Source organism: Pteropus medius, unplaced genomic scaffold (assembly GCF_902729225.1).
Source record: "Pteropus medius unplaced genomic scaffold, Ma_sr-lr_union100, whole genome shotgun sequence".
Lineage (NCBI taxonomy): Eukaryota > Metazoa > Chordata > Mammalia > Chiroptera > Pteropodidae > Pteropus > Pteropus medius.
Genome location: NW_024352786.1, coordinates 7,006,265 through 7,013,791, shown reverse-complemented (window position 1 = coordinate 7,013,791; position 7,527 = coordinate 7,006,265). Strand labels below are relative to the sequence as shown.

The 7,527-nt window shown below is 42.1% G+C and overlaps 1 pseudogene; it reads left to right on the top strand.

Moving 5' to 3' along the window:
• Nucleotides 1-2,612: 2,612 nt before the first annotated feature.
• On the top strand, nt 2,613-2,731 carry LOC120591354 (uncharacterized; annotated as a pseudogene).
• Nucleotides 2,732-7,527: the final 4,796 nt, after the last annotated feature.

Below are 7,527 nucleotides of genomic sequence, written 5' to 3'. Positions count from 1 at the left end.
CAGATGAAGAAAGTAAGGCACAAAGAGATCTTCAAACTTTCACATAGTGTGTTAATAGAAAAACTGGGATTAGGACCTGAGTCTCGGAATTTCCCAGACTAAATAGTTTATTAGGTTATATTTTCTGAAATGTGAATAACTTAAAAATGAGACTGTAATTGGCTTTTGTCTGCAGGGGTGGCTATGATTTCTGTTGGCACAATGTACCAGATCTAAGGTTTACCCTAAAGCTTGCCATGTGCCTTCTGCCATCCCTGACGTCCCATTGTCCCTGTCAAGAATGATCTTAGAGGGCCAGCTTTTCTACATATTCCTAAACCCATCCATCCCCTAAACCATAACTACCTGAGTTAGAGGTGGATGCCAGACCCAGGGGTGACCAATCAAGAGGTTGGCCTGTGGCTCAAACAAAACAGAACATTTACACTCCTTCTCTCCAGAATTTGGAATAACAAAAGATGAGAAAATTTGCATAGGAACTGAAAGTTAAAAGTTATGATATAAAGCTATGCTGGAAAGGCCATTGTGGATCGTGGGTAAACTAGTTACAAGATAGCAAAAATTACTGGTAAATAGAAGGTTTGGCTTAGAGAACAGATATAGTGGTCAGATAAGGAAGAAAGTAGTTAAAGAAAGGAAAATAAGTAAATGTTCAGAAAAAAATACACCATGAGATGTAGACCTGTAGCTCTCGAGAGAGGGGGAGAGAGAGAGAGCAGCCAGTTTCTGGGGCTACTCTGGTGACTGGCAGCTTTCCAGCCTCTATCCATGTATATATGTATAAGTTCTGCCGCACAGAACAGGAACTCTGCCTTAGTGACAAGCCCAAAGCAGGTTTGCAGTCTTCACATAACAAGAAGTCTGGTGGCAGGCGGTTCTGGGCTGGAGCAGCAGCTCCACATCATGGCATACCAGGCTCCTCTAGTTTTCTTCATCACCAACCTTGACATGTAGCTTTCGACCTTCTATTTGGCATCTTATAGCCTCCAGAATCACATCCATTCCATGCCAGAAAAACAAAATAATGAAGAGAAATGTGTTTTCTGTATGTAAGTACCAGGAATTCAAAACTTCTGTTTTCATCCCATTGGCCTAAACAGTAATGTGTTCTCCTGGCTGCAAAAAACAGTAGGGAATATAGCCTGCCTGCCTGCCTTCCTTCCTTCCTTCCTTCCTTCCCTTCCTTCCTTCCTTCCTTCCTTCCTTCCTTCCCTCTCTCCCCCTCCCTCCTTTTCTTTTTTTCTAGCTTAGCACATTGTTGCCCAGGACAATACTGGGAGTCCAGTTAATAAGGAAGAAGGGGAGAATTGCGTTAGCAACTCACAGTGTTTCCCCAGAATCCTCATACCTAGACCTCTACCATCTGCGGAACCTGAGTGAGTCTTGAACTAAATTAGCTTGAAGGTAAGAGGTACTTGGTTCGTCCAGGGTAATGCATTTTGACAATCAGCCACCATAATTCTGCTGTCTCTCACTTTAAACGAATATAGCTGCTCTGTTCCGAAGAGTGCTGTCTTGATTTAAAGCACTTAGAAAAAAAAACCAAAAATATTAATTGCTAATAACAATATGGATTTGTTAACAAATCATGTCAAACTAACTTCATGACTTTAAAAAATGTTTTTCATTAGACTGAAAATATTAGGAAACTCTGTAGATATAGAGTATCTTGCATTTAATAAGGCATTTAGTAAACTTTCTTGATGTCATTGCAGAAAAAGATAGTCTACCACCATTAAACTTGATGTAGAGTATCTGAACTTAAAGCTGGTTAAATATATTTACCCAGTATATCGACGAATGGACTAATGTTACCCTGACAAAAGGTCTTCAGAGGTGACCCAGTAGACTCTGCCCTTGACTTTGTCCTCTTCAGTGATTCTGGTGTGACTGGAAGAACTAAACACTCACCGATCCAAAGTTGAAGGCGAGTTATTACGATGGGTGATGGAATAAAAAAATCAATCGCACAAATATAGCAGAGAGAAGATCTGGCTTAATAGCAGTTCGTGAGAGAAAAAACAAAAAGGACAACATTCAATCCAATTCAACTGTGATGATTTGCTTGCCCCTCTGCCCTTTTATCTAACTTTTATAGCAAATCCACAACCCAGGGGAAATCCAATCCTTACCACCTTACACTTGCCCTTGTGTAGCTGAAAGTGACTGGAAGAAAACATAACCACATTGGAAATCTTCACTTCAAATCCATGACCAAATAAGCCCTTAATGCTGATAGTCGTAGAACCATATAAACGCTCCTGGTGCCCTAGGACTTTTCGCTGTTTCACTCTCCTCTCTCCAATCCTGGCATCTACTCCCTTATGCTCCTTCTCAGCTGATGCTCATGCCTCCTACTTAACCGGGAAAGCTGAAACGGCCCCAAGAGAAGCTGCACAGACTCCCCTCCGCCATGTCTACCCAGCCCTGAATATGTCCCCCACCTGTTCTTGCCAGCTACAGCGTTCTTCCCAGTGCGTGCCTCTATTCGTGCACTGGACCCCACTCCTTTTGCCTCCAGAGACATCACCCTACCGATTCTCTCTTCCTTGTCTACAGCGATTGTTTTCTCTATTGAGTAATTCCCACCAGCATTAAGAAATGCTATTATAGTCCACAGCCATGCTACTCTGAACAAGCCGGATCTGGTCTGATCTCAGAAGCTAAGCAGGTTTGGCCCTGGTTAGTATTTGGATGGGAGACCACGTAGGAAGACCAGGTGCTGTAGGCAAAAAAATAAAAAAATAAAAATAAAGTATTGAAAGTTGACAAGATCCTTGCAATCCGTGAGGTAAATCAAGGGTTGCTTCGCTTAAAAAAAAAAAAAAAAAAAGGAAATGCAATATTACTCTGTCAACTATTTCTAACCCCCTGTGACCTGAGAATTGCTTCTCTTCTTCCATATCTATGGTTCTTCCCCTATAATTGGGTGTTTGCTGTTCACAAGCAGGAGTTGTTCGGTCCCCAGCTGAAGCCCCGCTAGAGGGTCACCCTCAGATCTCCAGAACTTTCTCTCTGTGCAACCTCTTTGCTCTGCCGTTCTGCTCTGCATGTCTTTGCACTGCCTTGGCCTCCCCAAATTCTCAGCTCAGTCTCCCCAACTCAAAGGAACCTTTGAGGTCTGAGGTTCAGAAAAGGAAACTTTTGTCCCTAGCCCATCCTCTGAACCTCTCCTGTCTGGGTTGTCGCTGATCTCCAGGTGGTGGGGGGTGGGAGTGGGGGTGAGGGTAGGTGGGGAGTTTGCGGGGTGGTGGTGGAATGCAGTTCGCAGTCCTCACTCTGCTTGGCCTGTCAGCGCATGGCTACGCTGAAATGCCCTCCTCCGCTTGCTGCATCTCCTCCTCTGGCTTCAGGACAGCACTTTCTTTATCTTCCCCACTCAGTTTCCTTTTCTGGTTCCCCGTTTCCTCCCTCAGCCTCTGAATATTTGAGTTCCAGGACTGGTCTTTGGGCTCTCACTCTTTACCGGATCTACCTACCTCGCTCCTGGCGGATCTCATTTGGTCACTGAGATGAGCCCAAATTTATGTCTGTAGCCCAGACTTTCTCCCCACCTCAAGATGTGTAACTCCTGCTCTACACCGTGCTTAGGTTTAGTTACAGCTAAAACGAATCATGTTCTGAGTCAGATTCCTGCTTTTTCTAAGTTTCTCCGCCAGCAGCCTTCCTTACTACCTCCGTAATGGCAGCTCCACACCTCCGACTGTCCCTGAAAACTTTACAGTAACTGACTCCTCGCTTTCTCTCACACCTCATATCTCACCACCAGAAAATCCTCCGGGCTCAACCCAGAGTCTGACCGCTTCTCATCTTCCTCACTGCGGCCACCCTGCCCTGTCATCATCGTCTTTCCCCCTCGATATGGCAGTAATCTCCTAACTCGCTTTGTCTTCAGCCCGAGAGGAAGAAATCTATTTAAGTCTTTTGTCAAAGCAGCATCCAGAATGATCTATTTAAAATACAACTCAGATCATTGACTGTTCAAAATTCTGCAGAGGCTTTAATTTTCCGTAAAGTAGAGGCCTCCCCCCACCAAGGCTCTCACCGATTCTCCCTTCACTCCGAGCTCCTTGCCTCTGGGACTTCCTCTCTTGCTGCTTCCCTCTCACGCATTGTGCTCCAACCACAATGACCCTCTCGTGTTCTGAGAACATGTCAGGTGAGTCCCACCTTAGAATCTGGGCATCGCATCGCTGAATACTCTTTTTCCTGGTATACCTACTCATAGTTAACTTTCTTGCTTCAAGTCTTTGCTCAAATATTGCCTTCTCAAAGATGTCTCCCCTCATGAACTTATTCAATACAGCACGCTTCCTAACCTTCCACATCACCGTCCCTTCGCATCCTCACAATAGGAACATGGTAAATAGTTGCCGAATGGAAGAGTGAATAATGGCGTTTTTGGCTACTTTAGCAGAATCACGATTTCTAAACGAGGAATGTGTGGTTTCACTGCACTCTGGAGTAATGGTAAGAGCTAAATTTTGTGAGCACTTACGGTATGCTTTATATTCATTGTTATACCACATAGTCACAGCAGTATTATAAGGTAGTACTCTGTTATGTTGGTGAAAACGGGACACAGAAAGATTAAATAAATTTCCCCATTCACATGATTAAAAACTGGTAGAACCAGGATTCAAATTCAGGCAATTGACTCCAGAACCCATTCTCTTAACCCACTAGAGCTGGAGTATACCTAGAGCAAGTGACTGTGTTCTAGAAATTGTATCGTGTGATAGAAGGCTGAAGGAACTGGCATTTTCCTGAGGAAACAGAATGCTCACCGAGACATGGCAATTTTCTAGTGTGCGAAGGTGAAAGAAGGATGAACTTTTAATATTGCTACAGAAGGGGAAACTAGAGCTTGCAACAGAGGTAATAAAGAGAAGCAGATTTTAGCCTGATATTAAGAAATTTAAAAAGTTAAAACTATTAGAGTTGTAAAAAATTAATACACTCTACTATTCAAAGTAACTACTACTACTACTACAAAGTTTATGTAAACTTTGGATGACCATCTCTTGGAGATAAAGCTCTTCAGGTGAAAGATCAGACTCACCTTTTTAACTTGCAGATTTTGCAATTCATCTGTCCTTTACCTGGTGGCTCTTTAGGTGCTCAGGGCAGTGTAAAGAAGACATCGCTGCTGGAGACCAGAACTGCTTCCCTCACAAGTGTGGGAAGGAGAAGCAGTTTCAATTCATACTGCCCGTGTCTCACAGGAACCTGAGGTGGAAGAGGGACCATTTCTATTTCCTAAATGGAAAATGGCGTTCCCAGTATGAATGCAATGAGATTAAACTCACATCACAATTGTACTTTGCCCTTATTTGGAAGAGGACATATGTTAATTGGACTCACAGGAAAACTCATCATTGCTTGAGCTGGAGGAAGCTTCATTAAACAAATCATCTAGCTTAATTTGAAAAGAACTCAAGGAGACATTTCTGCCTAGATGTGTCCAAAAAAAAGGGCATCTCTGGAGGGCGAAGGGTAGGAGAGGGTTGAAGGATGATGGTGGAGTAAGAATGGGAGGCATAGAGAAACAAATCCCAAATTTTTCTACTTCACAAATTTTCCAGGGTGCTGGAGCTGCTTTATCCCCTATCCTCGGCCCATCACAGCAAGGCTTACAGTTTATTTGGGTACCAGTCAGATCTAAGTTCTAATCCTGATGGTCGCACTTAGTTGTGAGATTGTGAACTAGACATTTCATTGGCCACTGGTTCTCAGTTTCAGAGCGTCAATTAACACCTACCTCAGAGGGATGATGTGTGTTCAGTAACCGAGCCACCGTGTTCTGGTACAAGTGCCTTACTTTACTGTGGACCAGTACTAAATATCCCAAGGACCATCACTCTGAGTAGTACAGTATCTAGAGCTTCTATAATAAAAATTAAGGACATAGCAATTAGATCCTAGAGCCAGAACTGATTGCTTTCAAATCCTGGTTTCACTGCTGAGTGATTCTGGGCAAGTTGCTCACCAAACCACTCTGTGCCTCAATCACCTTATCTGTAAAGGGCGCATAAATTATATCTCTGACTTAGGATACATAAAACCTTTAGAACAGAGCCCGGTATAAAACAAGTACCTTGTAAGATTTTGCTATTGTTTTCATTGGGGGTCATTTAAAATTAAGTTTTGGTCATATAGGGGCTAAGCCAGTTTGGTTTCACCATATTATAGATTACTTACCTTTTTGTGGATCTTTCTTTTTTTTTGTCCTTTTCCCTCTCTTTCTTCCTCCTCTCCTTTCTCCCTTTCCCTCTCCTCCTCTCTTTCCCTTTCCCCATCCCTCTTTTTCTCCTGTTGAAGTAGGTGACATCATGACCTTTTCTGCTAGCACTAAATTTATATTGAACCCTTGGTGAATTCACTTATCGATGTTAATAATATTTTTGGAAGCTTGGCTCGCAGTGGGTTGTGACTTAATGTGCTTGTCCTGGGAAAGAAGATCTCTACTTCAGTTTTTCAGGGAAGAGAAAGATGATTTGCGGTTTCCCTCAAGGAAGCAGATCTGTTGTCCTCTCTCATCCCTGTTGATGAGGACCGCGATCTCTGTCCTTTTGACGCTGCTCTTCTCCACGCACAGAAAAGCCACCAGGGACTATCTTTTGTGTGTAGGTTCCCAGCATAATTAACACATTTTCACATTTGTAAAAGAATAACATAAGCAAAGAAAGTCAAACATTTTTCTTAAAAAGTAAGTGAAACAAGAACAAGTTTAATTCTGTCGTGTTTTGGGGCAGTCAGAGCACAGGGCCATTTGTATCTGTGTGCACTTCTGTCAGCTGTTGCGTCTTGCTGATTCCATATTCTTCTACATGAATAATATCTATCTTTGCCCATTTAGTCTGTTTTTATATATTGTCCTCTTGGTACAACCCTTTAATTACTTGGCTTGTTTGTTTTTCCTGTGTGTGAGCCATTTGGATGACATTGTCCTAAATTTTAATTCTTCCTTGCTTTCATGCAATAAATAATTGAAGAATCAACATTGCGCTATTTGGGAGAATTATTTGTAGAATAAGAAAAGAATTCACCAGATGTTTCCACTCCATATGTATCTTTTCCCCAACATATAAGTCAGAGATTTGAATGCTATTCTGGAGAGTTCTCACAAATAAGTTGATTCTTATAATGACATTAATAATAGACATCATCAAGCCATTGTAAAAATGACTTTTTATAAATTTTTGGAGAAGACTTTTTGTATATTTTTAAGAGTTGTCAATGTGCCAGTTGTCACTCTTTTACATTATTTTCTCTACTCTCGCATCCAATCTATAGAAACATCTACCCATGTGCAGATGAAATGACATTTTATTCTATTAGTAAGTGTGCTTTATGGGTCACTTCCAATCTTTCCCTTCACACCAATATTTTACTGCTCTGGTAGAGCTAATTTTCAAGTTTTAGAAGCTGACAGAATGTTATTGGGATAGGTTTATGCTGAATTTTGAAATACTCTGCTGGCTTTTCATCAACTTTAGCTTTTATGGTGCTGTGAGCATGATCCCT